Genomic DNA, 14,373 nt, shown 5'->3' on the forward strand with positions numbered 1-14,373 from the left:
ACACGACCGTGTAACACGGCCATATGTCCCCTATAGGTTCAAAACATGCAAATCAGGCTGTTACACGGCCTAACACACGGGCGTGTGAGATCATTTCGAAAGGTACACGGCTTGGCACATAGGCGTGTGGCTTGGCCGTGCAACCCAAGTCAGTGAGTTACACGAGTACGGGTTGTGTGTCCCTATTTCAAATGTCCACACGGCCTGGGACACAGGTGTGTGTCTCAGCTGTGTGACCCTTATAGCCCAAAATTTTTAGCTATTTCCTAAAATTTCCTAATGTTTTCGATTTAGTCCCAAACTATTTCTATAGTATTTTTAGGGCCTCAAGTGCTCGATTAAGGGACATTATGAATTTATTTGAATGAAATTTGATTATGTTTGTATTAATGTATTATTTGAATGATTTACTATTTCGTTTGTCAGGTAAAGCTTTGTAACCCTGTTCCAACGACGGATACGGGTTAGGGGTGTTACAATTAACTTGTGACATTCAACGTGTGACATTCTTTAATCCTGAGTGGATGATGGACTATGTATGTGTGACTCATACACTTTGATGTAAGTAAAAATTCGAGTTCAAATATATAAGGAATCGAAAGCTAGTGCGTTGGGTATACAACTTCTGCAGCATGTAGCATCATTCACAATAGGGGAATTCATAACCCAAAACACAAGTAAATAATATCCTTTCATTGGCATTACATGATAGATGAAAAGTAAACGTAGTCACTGGTCGTTCGTCTTTGTGTTAAATGACTTGATTACTATTTGATAGTAACTGACTTTTCATGGAGGAATATGTAATTGTTATTACCATGAGATAAAATAGTATCAAGAGCGGATTTATCTTAAAGAGATTAAGGATATCCTATTAGGGTAACACATTTATGATAAGGTCATTGGATGAGTATTGATTGACTTGCTTTTGTAATGTCATGTCATTAAGCAAAGCTCAATCACGATACTATAATAGAATGACTTCGTGACTAAATGAGTTTATAATTAATAGATGAAAACTTATAACTTAATTATAAATCATTTGAGTCCTAAGTACATATGTCCAATCTATCCCTCCACTAGCTCGTTGAAACCTGAAATGAATTGCATGTTGAATCAAATAAAAAACAAAGGATAGAAATGGTAAAGTTAGAGCAATGGAAAACATTCAGAAATAAATGTGATTTTCTCACTAAATGGAAATGACTTGAAAATTTAATTTATGATTTTTTGAATTATTAATTAATTAATTATTTGAAGTTCAAAAATATAATTAAATTAATTAGTTATTGTGAATCCGTTGAATGTAGAAATATTAAATATGTTTTCTCATAGATTTTTTATGGTAAGGTTACTATGATTTTAATGGAATTAGAATCGAGTGAGAAAATTATTTAATTGGGAGATTGATTAATTTATTATGTTTTATTTTAGAAAAATAGAAAAACATATATTGGATTTGATTGAATTATAAAGTGCTAAATTAAAAGTTCAGGAAGCACTTATAATTGGACCCGATACGAGAGAGGCCCAAAGGCCCTTCATGTTGATACATGGGAGGACAAACCCTAGTATATTCAACTAGGGTTGTCGCTCCTCTCTCTTCTAGTTGAACTAGGATTTTGTTATTCTATTGAAATAAACTTTTACTAATTCAACAAGGGTTTCACTTATCTCCCTATAAATAGATGACATTCGTAAGGCTAAATACATAATTTTAAAATATTATTATTTTGCTCAAAAATAGTGATAATTTATTTTCTAAGTATAACTTCTATTTTTTGAAATAACAATTCTATTAGTTTCTATTTAAGAGAGAATTTTGTTTTTCTACTGAAAGTAATGTAAATTTTTTGTTGAGTTTTATTCGAATTTGTTCAAGTCTACTCTCGAAGTCGTTCGTGGTACGAGAATAGCGAAGAAGGTTGTTCGATTGAAAGTTTGGAACAGCAAGGATCCGTCTAGTCGAAAACAGTTGCGATTTTAGGAAAAAAAATTATTGTTATAAATATCACAAACCGACTCGGTTTTCAAAATTTTAATTTTCCGCTATACAAAAAAACCAAATTTGAACCGGATTTTTTCCAACAAGGTATTTTACTATCTTTAATCCCAATACAACAAGTGGTTCAAGTTCTATCACTTAATATAACAAACTTTACTTTTGTATCTTAAAGTGTAATACCCCCTACCCGTATAAATTGCCGGAATAGGGTACGAGGTATTACCAGAGTTTACGAATTTATTATTATTATTATTATTTAGGAAAATTCAATATAATCCCTTTACAGATATCTAACCTTCCCTGCAATATTATATCGAGACCAATCCAAATCAACCAATCCAATTCAACATATTTTCAAGATAAATTCATGCATATTTATAAAATAACGTCATCGCATACCCAAAACCAGGTTTGTTAACCATACCAATGGCTAACTCTACATTCATTTCACAGAATCATTTACTTTATTAGCTTATACATGCCATTGATTTCCAAAATAAAGTTTCTTTATATACCGAAGTCCTGAGGTTGATAGTGTGATGTGTCTCCGACCAAATCCGACCTCCGAGCTCTTGACACTACAAAACAGGGAAAAAGGAAACGGGGTAAGCACTTCGTGCTTAGTAAGCTCATGTAATAAGAATTATACTTACCTAATATTTTCAATACAATACAATAAACATTCCTATATCCATTCAAAGCATTATTACCCTAATATGCACAAACTCAACATTCAAGTTAGTACAATAATTTCCATGTACCAATAATATATACTATGATTGATGAGCTCATCAATACCATGATTTCCATTTCCTTGTTATTTTTCCATATTTATCCCATTGAATTTCTTGGAATTTTCGATGGATTTTCAGAGATACACTTTTAGTGTACATTTTCGGGTCCGTCAATTCATATTCATGTGCGCACATATCCATTTCAGAGAGCACACTCCCGCGAACCTCAACCTTGTAGCGGGATTACCAGTCCAGCCTAAATCCCCTACAATATAAACTCATAGAGTATTGTCGGGATTACCAGTCCAAGCTAAATTCAGACCCTAATTCGGATTACCCGTCTGGGCTAAATCCATTTTACACATATTCTTCGGGAGGGCTATATCAAGATAGGATCACCCGTCCGGGCTAGATCCTTTTTACCGTCAATTCCTTTTCAGAGATCCATCGAATTTTCCTTTCATTCAACCGGGATTTCTTCCCATTTTATCAAATATATCAATGTTTCATTAATTTTCATACAATGAACATTCAAATCATATTCACATCAATAACATACAATCTCAAGCATTTAAGAATATAATTCAAGTTACACGAACTTACCTTGATACTTGTTTGTAAACAATAAAAATCTACTAATCCCGAACTTTTTCCTTTCCTCGATCTAGCTTCGTATTTGAATCTTCCGGATCTAAATAAATAAATTTAATTATCAATTTAATACATTTCATGTTCATATGCGACATTCTCTATAATTCAACTATTATTTATAGTTCATTCAAAGCTGTCTACTTGAGTCATAGTCACTAAATTATTTATAACTTGAGCTAAGGAACTCCAAATTAAGATCCGTTAATTTTCCCTGAAACTAGACTCATATATATTTTTACCATAAAATTTTCAGAATTTTTTGTTTAGCCAATAAGTACAGTTTATTCTTTGAAGTCACCCCTGTTCTGCTATCGACAGTTCTGACCCTTCTTCACTAAAAATTAATTATCTCTTCATACAGAATTCAAATGATGTTCTCGTTTGTTTCTATTAAAACTAGACTCATTAAGGATTCTATACATATAAATTTAAACCCATAATTGTTTTTCTTCAATTTTTTTATGATTTTTCAAAGTCAGAACAGGGGAACCCAAATTCATTCTGACCTTATCTCACAAAATTCATTATATATCAAAATTTACAAATCCATTGCTTACACTATTTCTTTTATGAGAAACTAGGCTCAATAAGCTTTAATTCTATATTTTTTTCATCTTCTAATTCGATTTCTACAATTTATGGTGATTTTTCAAAGTTAGTCTACTGCTGCTGTCCAAACTGTTTTTGTGCAAGCTGTTTATTACCATTTTTCCCCTAAGCTTTTAATAAATGATAATTTCGTCCCTACTCAATTAGCCTCTCAATTGAACTGATTTTTCTCAATTAATATTTTATTCTATCACCTTAAACTAGTTTACAACCTTTAGGAATCAGAATTTCAGCAATATACTTTAATTCCAAGCATTTTCACAATTAGGTCCTAAAAATCAATTTCTATTGAAATTACGTAATAAAATCATCTCATAAACAAATTAAAGCTTTAATTTCATTCTATTTCATCATAAACTTACAGCACTCAACCATGGTGACTTTAAATTTCATCCATGAAATCAAAAACTAATGAATTTAATAGTAGGATCTAGTTGTAAAAGTCTTAGAAACACAAAAATTACAAGAAAAAGGCAAGGATTAACTCACTTGGTGCAAAAATTATGAAATACCAGCTTAGAGAACCCTCCTATGGCGTTTTTAGCTGCTGGAATTGAAGAGAAATGAAGAGAAATCTAGATATTTCCTATTTAGTCCTAGTTTTATTTAGTTAATTTTGCAATATTCCAATTTTACCCTTAATTTTTCAATTTTTCTGCTGATTTCATACCCTTGCCGTCCAGCCCAAATAACTTTTGGGTCTAATTTCCTTTTAAATCCTTTCTCATTAGACTCTTAAGCTATTTAATCATTCTAGCAACTTTTACACCTATTACAATTTAGTCCTTTTCATTTAATTGACTACCCAAACATTAAAATTTCCTAACGAAATTTTAATACCACACTAATAACATTTCATAAATATTTATAAAATTATTTTCGACTCATTTTTACAAGATAGAGGTCCCGATATCTTGTTTTTACCCAATTTCTTCAATAATTTCCTTTTCTAACTAACCACTAAATCGGTAAAATTTTTCTATCAATATTTTCATACGATTTTCCTATCATATCAATTTTCATGCAAAAATATTGAAATAAATTTCTCTTTAAATCGGATTTGTGGTTACGAAACCACTGTTCCGATAACCTTGAATTTAAGCCATTACATAAAGACTTAAAATAGACACCTCTAAAATTTTCCTCTAAGAACTTAGGTTGTAAACACCAACTATTTGATCTCAAATGCGCTCACAAATACATTTCTCAAACGAATAATAGTGCTCACTATGCTTTATACTTAAACCTATACAAGTCTCTCAATATATAAAACTTTCCTGGACTTACTAACAGACTAGAAATCAATTACAATCTAATCCCTTAATAATAACAGCTACAAAATAGCAAAATACAATATGCTAATAAAGGCCAATGTATAGTGGACTGTTGGAGATTCATTCTTCAATGCTATCTCGATCCATTCTCCACAATTTAAGGGATTCAATTACTTAATCCGAACTAATTCATCCTTCAAAAAAGTTGCTTTAAAAGGATTAACCTTTAAAGTCGAGCTTCCATATATCCACAAAATCAATACCATTCAAAGCCCAGTAATTTTATTTCAATAAATTATCAAATCCAAATATATAAGTAATAATCTATCACAATATTGACAGAAATGACAACATTCAATTGGCACTCAACTAGCTACTTCAAAAAACACTTGCCACAACATAACATAAGGTAAAGAATTTTCATCCTAGTTGTTCTTTTTATTTAGTCTAGAATTATCCATGCTTTTATAAGATTTTAAAGAATAAAATATACATTTATATAACAATATATTTCATTAATTATATATATATTAATTTTTTTATCCAAGCATTTACTTGCATTAAGTATCAATTAAAATATATTAAATTATTTTGTAATTTTTGTTGAAAAATTTTTATTTTTATGAAACTTTGAGGCATATTCTCAATAGGTAAAGGTGGAGAGTTGAATCATAAAATTATGGTTTTTTATTCTACTCCATGAGGCCTTTATAACGGTATATCATATGCTAAAAATGGTTGAGTGATGAATGAGAAATTGATGCTCAAAGTAAGCTACTTGAAAATATTTGTTGAGGAAAAGAAAAGTTTAGATCCCACATTGGTTAAATACCAAGTGTGAGATGTGTTTATATATGAGAACCCTCTTAAAAAATGATTAAATGTCTAAGCTTGAAATCTTGCCTCATGCGCAAAGGGGTGCAAGTCCAAACTCAATGAGGCTGGGGCGCACGACGTGGGCAATGCAAAATGACTGACCCAAAGTGGGCCTACAAATATTTTAGCCCAACGCGAAATTTAATTTTTCCTTAGCATATATATATATATATCTAATATAAAAGGATATATATCCTAAATTTTTTGATTCTAATCAATTTGATTTGATTCAATTGCCCAAGACTTCTTCAGAATTTTTTGCTCAATTTTCCACTCTCTCACACTGATTTTCTGCTGCTCTCAAAACTCTTCTTTTCTTCTTCGAATTTTTCAAACATTCCAATTATAGAAAAAAGGCAACGTTCGTTCGTTAATCGCTGCAGAGGTGCTACTGCTTTGATATTTGTGTTGTTGTATCCTTAGAGCCATTCTACCAACGTTTCTCCAAGTACCATAGGAGTGGCCGAATCTGTATTAAGGAAATTGTGTTTCACAGGCCTCAACTTTCGTAAAATCTCTATTCTTCCTTTTTATTTCAACTTTTGTTACGGTTTTGTTTGATTTTCATATTTGAAAAATTAATTATAAATTATTCTATTTGATTTTATTCTATATGTGTTTATTTATATTTAATTATTTTGTTTGCTACGTATTTTTTCCAACAATTTTTATAAACTTGATTAATTATATGAGAAGTAAATTAAACATATTCTTTCATAAAAATATTTTTTAAAAATAATATGTTACTTTAAATTAATTATAATAAAAATTTAAGAGTTTTAAGATGGTATTCGTAAAGTTTTAAATAGCAAAAAAATGAGTTCCGCTAATATTTTGAATGAGTAAGAAATATTTTTATTGCTAATTTTATTATTATGTTAACATTAGAATAATATTTTATTTTACTATTAATTTTAAATATTAAAATGTTTTATTAAATATAAAATTTTTTATATCCAAATTAAATTATACTTTCGTTTTAAAAATATTCATTTTTTCTTATGAAAAATTATGCAACTTTGAATTGCACTTTTACTATATTTTAATAATATATAAAAATAAACCTCAACAAATCCATTAGCATTTAATATTTAAATATTCCATTAGCATTTAATATTTAAATATTTCCATTTAATTAGTAGCTAAAAATCTCTAAAAATAATATTTATTGAATTTTTTATTGTTATAATATTTTAACTATCAAAATATTTTTTTTATATTTTAACTAGGTTAAACAATTAGTAAAATTACATGTGAGATTAAGAAATAATTTTTTTTATAAAAATATATATACTATTAGAGTTAATTGTATCAAACATCTCCAAATTATGACTCTCTTTCTAAGTTGGTCTCCAAACTTTAAAACTTTCTAATTACATCTTAAACTATTGATGTTATATCTATCATGTCCTTCTACTATTTAAACAGTTAATTTAACCAATAAATTATATGTAAAATCTTATGTAAATAATTTAGAATGAAAATTTTAAAGAAAAGTAAAATGTTGTCGAATAAATTTTAAAATTAAAAGCTAAAAAAAATGGAATTGGGAAAAAGGGGGTGAATGAGAGTTTTTATAAAAAAACTCGAAAAATAAAAAAATTGAAAAACTCAATATCAAGATTTTTATAACATTCATTTTAAAAATATTCATTTTTTAAAAAAAATTCATTTTAAATTATGCCACATAAGATTTGGCATCTCATTTAACAGTTAAATTAACAATTTTACTAACGGAATGACCTTATTGATATATCATTGATAGTTTGAGGATGTAATTAGAATGTTTAAAATTTTGAGGACCAATTTAGAATGATGGTCATAGTTTGAGGATATTTGATGCAATTAACTCATACTATTATTTAAGCCCTTGATTGAGTTGGTTTCATGAGTCAATCGAGCACCAACTTGATTAGAGAAATTATGAAAATATCCTTTCATAATTAAACTTAATTATATTATTTAAGGGTATTTTGATTTTTTTTATTTTTAAAAAACTTTGATAAAAAATTTGCATGTGACTGGATCTAAGCTCATGCTATTTACATCATAAAGTATTAACTTTACCAATGAACTAAAATTTTATTTTAATACAATATTTATATTTTAATTATATTTTGCACTATTATTTAAGACATTGATTAAGTTGGTGTCTTTCCATAATTAACATAAGATATACTATTTGAAGGTTTTTTTTTAAAAACTCAATAAAAAGTCTACCGATTATAGCATGTTAGGGTTTTGTTTTCGTTCTTTTTTCTCTGTCGATTATTGCAGTTGTAAGGGTGGACCCGGTTTCTCTAAATTCTTTTAGGTTTTCAAACGAAGGAAAAAGAAAAACCAATGGAGGCGACAGTCTATAGAACAGATATTGTAAGATATTATAACAGTTTCTACCAAGAGGAAAAATCAGCGCATATTGTTCGATTATGTTACTATTTAGGATCTAAACGGTGCCAGGAATAGCAAATTAAACCTAGTGAACATAGGCCTCAAAAACAAGGCAATGGAAGAAGAGATGGAAAATTTAAACATAACTGAAGAGGAAGAAGAACATGTTCGTGATTACGGAGAAGAAGAGGAAAGCGAGGATGAATTTAATTTATGTTTGGTAGGAAAGGTCCTAACAAATAGTACAGTCCACTTCCCATCTATGAGGACTGTCCTTGTTGAGCTATGGCATCCAATTGAAGGTGTTTCCATAATAGAGATCAAAGACGAGAGTTTTTTTTTCGTTTTTATAATGAGTTAGATTTATGGAGGGTAATGAATGGCACACTATGGGTTTTCAATAGACATCTAATTTTTTTTCACCGTTTGGAGAATGGGGAAGATCCAACTCAGGTTTCTTTGATTTACTCAAATTTTTTGGTACAAATTCATAATCTATCTCTTGGTTCTATGTTATATGTTAGAAAGAATGGCACGACAATTGGGTAATTTCATTGGACAGTTCATAAAATATGATGCAATGATAATAACAAAAAGTGTAAAGAAATTCATGCGAATTAAGATTTGTTTAGATATTCTAAGCCTATTGAAAATAAAAAAGTGCATAATATATGGGAAGGAAAAATTCACTTATGCACTTTCCAATATGAAAAGTTATCGTTATTTTGTTTTTTATGTGGAAGATTAGGACATGAAAATGGGATAGGATCTTTCTTTAATAGAACCACCAAGAAGGAATATACATTTTGAAAGTAGGTGGTTACGAGAGGAGCCAAGGAATATGGTTAAAAGCAAAAAAAAAAAAATTATGGATCGAGAGGGAAGAGCAATGCAGAATGGTACATCAAAATCCCAACCATATAGAATGAGGGGTATTGAATACTAACAAGGCCTAATGGTAGGGGCATTGTTATGAACTATAGTAGAGATACCGAAGGATATGGTGTTGACAGCATGGTGGAACATAATAAATTAAGGGGGATGACTAAAGACCACGAAGAGGATCCAATTGGCATTATAGAAGGAAAGAAACGAAAAAGGATGAATCAACTAAAGGAGTCACAAGCCATTAGTATAGAGACTAATCTTGATATAAATTTATCAGCAATCGCTAATAAGCAGGTTGACAGGTGGCAATGAAAATCCTAAGTTAGAATGTCCACAAATTGGGGCAACCACGGACAGTAAGATGTCTTAAAAATCTACTGAGATAATACCAGCCCTAACTTTTATTTATCATAGAAACAAAAGTTAGCCAAAAAAAGATGGAACAAATAAAGAAAAAGTGTGGATATGTTAACGGGATTAATGTGGGTACGAAGGGTTCTAAAGGGGGTCTCTTTTTAGGATGGAAAGAAAGTTTAACTATTACCCTTAGGAGCTTTTCTAGTTCACACATTGATATTGAGGTCAAAGAAGAAAAAGAAGACATCTAATGGAGATTCACAGGATTTTGTAAATCTCCAATAGAGCATCTAAGGAGGGTTTTATGGGACAAGCTACGACGTCTGCATAAGCATTGTCAACTGCCTTGGCTTGTCATGGGAGATTTCAATGAAATAATGTACTTTTTTAAGAAAAAAAGTGGAAGGTTGAGAGAAGAAAGACAAATGGAAGCATTCAGGGAAGCACTAGAAGATTGTGAATTAAACGACCTCAATTTTTCAGGGTAATGGTTCATATGAAAGAGATGACAAATAGCAAAAAATAATATATGTGAAAGGTTGGACAAAAGAGTGGCAAATCCGAAATGGTGGAGTTTTTTTTCCTAGTTATTATTTACGCCACTTGACACATAGTTTTTTGGACCATTGCCTGTTGCTTATGAATACTTTGGGGCATCGAGGTAGTTTTAAAGGAAGAAGAAACTTTCCCTTTCGTTTCAATGCAAAAAGAGTTTTTGAAAAAGATTTTAAGGAACGGGTGAATAGAATATAGGGATCAAGTAATGAAGGTCTCCCAAGGAAACTTGCAAGTTTGGGCAATGGTTTAAAAGAATGGGCCAGGATTAATAAAGGTATTTGGAACAGAACAAGGACAGAGTTAAGCTAAAAACTTGAGGAACTTAGTAATGAAGATCCTGAAGAAGAATGACTAGCAGAAATTACAGAGGTTAAACTAACATTAAATATAGAGGCAGACAAAGAAGAAATCTTTTGGGAACAACGAGCAAGGGAAAACTAGCTTAAAATGAGTGATAGTAACACAAATTTTTTTTACAACTATGCGTCCTACCGAAAGAAAAGAAATATGGTAAAAAGCTTTGAAGATGGGAGTGGCAGATGGATTGAGGGAGATGAAGAATTGCTAGCTTTAACATCAAATTATTTTAACAATCCTTTTTTCCTCAAAACCTATGCAGGATTGTGAAAATTTATGGACAGAGATCCAACCTTGCATTCTTGAACACATTAACGAGGTTCTTTCAGCAAGTTTTAAAAAAGAAGATTTATGAGAAGCATTAAAATTAATGGCTCCACTAAAAGCCTCAGGTACTGATGGATTCCCTGCAATGTTTTTTCAAAATTTTGGCATATTATAGGAAAAGGGGTGTATAGATTCTGTTAAGAAATTTTGAACAACCAAAAAAAATTAAGTGCAATTAACGATACCAACATTGTCCTAATTCCAAAAGTTCAAAATCCAAAGAATATGGGCCAATTTTGGCCAATTAGCCTTTGCAGTATAGTTTATAAAATAATCTCAAAAGATAAAGTCAATAGATTTAGGAAGGCTATTGGCTACTGCATTGATAATGCAGAAGGCACTTTTGTCCTAGATAGACAGATTACAAATAACATATTAGTGGCATATGAATTATTGCATTCTTTTAAGAAGAAAGATATGGATTGAGTAATTTTGCTCTAAAACTAGACATGAATAAAGCATACAACAGGGTTGAGTGGATTTTCATTGAAAATATGATGAGAAAGCTTGGTTTTGTAACAAGTCGGTACCATTGATCATGTGGTGCATCAAAAGCATTTCATACTCAGTCGTGCTTAATGGAGGGAAAAAGGGTTGGTTTTAGTCTTACTAGAGGAATAAGGGAAACAAAAATATAAGGGGAAAAAATAAGTAGAGGAGATTTGTCAATAACCCACTTTTTTTTCGCTGATGATGACAATATCTTATTTGGAAAAGCAATAATGGAAGGAGCTTTAGCAATTCGATCAGTTATTAATGCCTATGAAAAAATATCGGGACAGATAGTGAATTTCAAAAAGTCATTAATTTACTTTAGCAACAATGTCAACGATGCGGTTAAATTGCAAATAGGAAGGGAGTTAGGGGTTTGCATGACCAACAATCCTGAGAAATACCTTGGATTACTGAAAATGGTGGGGAGGCGAAAGAAAATTGCTTTTGTGGAAATAAATGAAATTTTTTTGACAGAAGTGAAAAACTGGAGCATTCGCAATTTGTCCATTGGGGGTAAAGACATTTTTATCAAATTAGTCTTACAAGTCATTCCAATCTATGCTATGCAATGTTTCAAATTACCAAGTTCTTTATGCTGAGAATTAGAGAATATTATGTGTAAATTCTGGTGGTAAAATTTGAAAACAGATAAGGGTATTTACTAGTGTTGGTAGGTGTCATTATGTATCCCTAAGGCGCATGGGGGGATGGGATTTAGAGATTTATCAAATTTTAATAATGCCTTGTTGGCAAAGCAAGGATGGAAGCTAATCACCAATCCCATAAACTTACTTGTACAAGTAATGAAATATAAATACTACCTACTAAGTGACTTTTTGAATGTCGAACTAGGGGCTTACCTTTCGTTTACCTGGAAAAGCAAATGGAACGCTCGGAGTATTTTGGAATCAAGAATGGGTTGGAGAATCAAAGATAGTAAATCAGTTAACATATGAAACGATCCATGGCTTCCTAAGGAAGGAAAATTATAGTTTCAGAATATTGATTATAGGTACATTTTAGTTGTAGACCTTATAAATCATGAATCTGTCACCTGGAAGTAGGAAACCTTGAGAGGGTTTTTCCCAGAAGAACAAGCTAGAGAGATTGGATCTATTCCTTTGGGGAACGCTCTGCAACTAGATATAAGGGTTTGGTAAGGTGATAGGTTAGGGGAATACATGGTAAAAAACGGTTACAAAAAGTGTCTTAGAAGATTTAAATATGATGGGAAATCAAATTACAACAGACTAGGATCTAACTAGAAGTTATTTTACAAAAATTTAGAGTCTAAAAATTCTCAGTAATGTTCGAATTAATCTATGGAGAATTACAAATAATTTCTTGCCTACTTTAAGTAATTTAAAAGGTCGTAGACTGATATATGATGCTTTATGCCCACTTTGTGGAGAAGAAGATGAGTTTGTAAGCCACATCTTCCGAGACTACATCCTCGCAAAACAAGTCGTCCAGTAAATGACATTGACATTGGTCCCCGTTCATGAAAATCAAGAATGGAAACAATGGTTAGCGGAGACTTTCAATCTCAATAATGCATATAAATGTTCATGCTTAGCAGTATCATTAAGGGCAATATGGCATAACAAGAATATATATTTCCTTGAAAGCATCAGACAAAGAACATGCGAGATTGTAGCTTATATTAAAGCATACTTAGCGGATCTTGACAAGCTAAAGGAAGCACTAAAATGTCAACATAACACAGTGATTACCCAATGAGAGCCTCCATCAGAAAGTCAAGTTAAAATTAATTTTGATTTTGCGTTTCTTCAACAAAGCAACAAAGCAGTCTTAGGAATTATCATTAGAAATCATACGGGGCTTGTAATGGGTTTGTGTTCTTACTCGATCTATAATGTTAGAGATCTAACAATTGCTAAAGAGTATGCATACCTTAAATGAGCCGTTTTTGCTAAAAAAAAATGGGATTTAGTGATGTTATCATAGAAGGGGACTCAAGGATCGTTATTCAAAAACTGCAAAACCATGGAAATGACAAATCAGTCGTCGGGGGAGTTATAAACAAAATAATAGCAATGTCAAGAATTTTTTGAAATATTGAGTTCCGATTCATACCGCAAAAAGCCAACGGAGCGGCGCATACAATGGCAGCATAGGGCAGAGGAAGCGATTTTTCGACTTTCTAGGTGGAAAAAACTCCATTGGAGGTTGAACCTATCATAGCTAGAGACCAAAGAAGAACTGATTAATGAAAATGTATGGATGTTTGATGGACTAAGTCTAAAAAAGAAGACGGGTTAACAAAGCTCCGAGGAACTCAAAAGATGATGGACCGGGGGAACGAAGTCAAGACGAGAATAAAGGATTTGTTTTAACAGGTCCACCGTTGAAATGAATTTTAGCAATGCGACAAAAGAAGGGAAGAATAAGGGAAGGTTAAGTCTTTAGGGTTTTCTTGTTGTGTTCTTTTTTAGGAAAATTTGCGTTTTCTTCACTTACAAAAGAGTAGGGGACTGGTTTTATCTTAAGAAATGAAAAATTGAGGCTTCGCCCACTCTTTCGTGATGTTTTGTATTTCAATTGGTAGGTTAGGTGGTTTTTTTTCTTTTTAGGATTATGTGCTCCCTCCTATCAATAAAGTAGCCGAATTAAATTTAAAAAAAAAACTCAATAAAAAATTCAAATGTAGTTGAATTTAAAACCATACTATTTACATCAATAAAATATTAACTTTACCACTTACCAAAAAATTTATTTTAATATATAATAAGCTATAAAGTAACATATTTTAATCTCATTTTTAATATTTTTTTGGATGATTAATTATGTAAATTAATGAATTTGATGTTCCTAATCCTTTAAATTCATG

At 31.0% G+C, this 14,373-nt stretch overlaps 1 long non-coding RNA gene across 1 annotated transcript; it reads right to left on the reverse strand.

The window, feature by feature from the left end:
- Window positions 1-12,717: 12,717 nt before the first annotated feature.
- LOC107923636 (uncharacterized) lies at window positions 12,718-14,044 on the reverse strand. Its single transcript, XR_001691588.2, has 3 exons — window positions 13,620-14,044; window positions 13,437-13,519; window positions 12,718-12,967 (listed from the first exon to the last, which is right to left on the reverse strand). It is a non-coding gene; the product is annotated as an uncharacterized lncRNA (long non-coding RNA).
- Between the last annotated feature and the right edge of the window lie 329 nt (window positions 14,045-14,373).

The sequence above is a fragment of the Gossypium hirsutum genome, chromosome A11, assembly GCF_007990345.1.
Source record: "Gossypium hirsutum isolate 1008001.06 chromosome A11, Gossypium_hirsutum_v2.1, whole genome shotgun sequence".
Taxonomy (NCBI): Eukaryota; Viridiplantae; Streptophyta; class Magnoliopsida; order Malvales; family Malvaceae; genus Gossypium; species Gossypium hirsutum.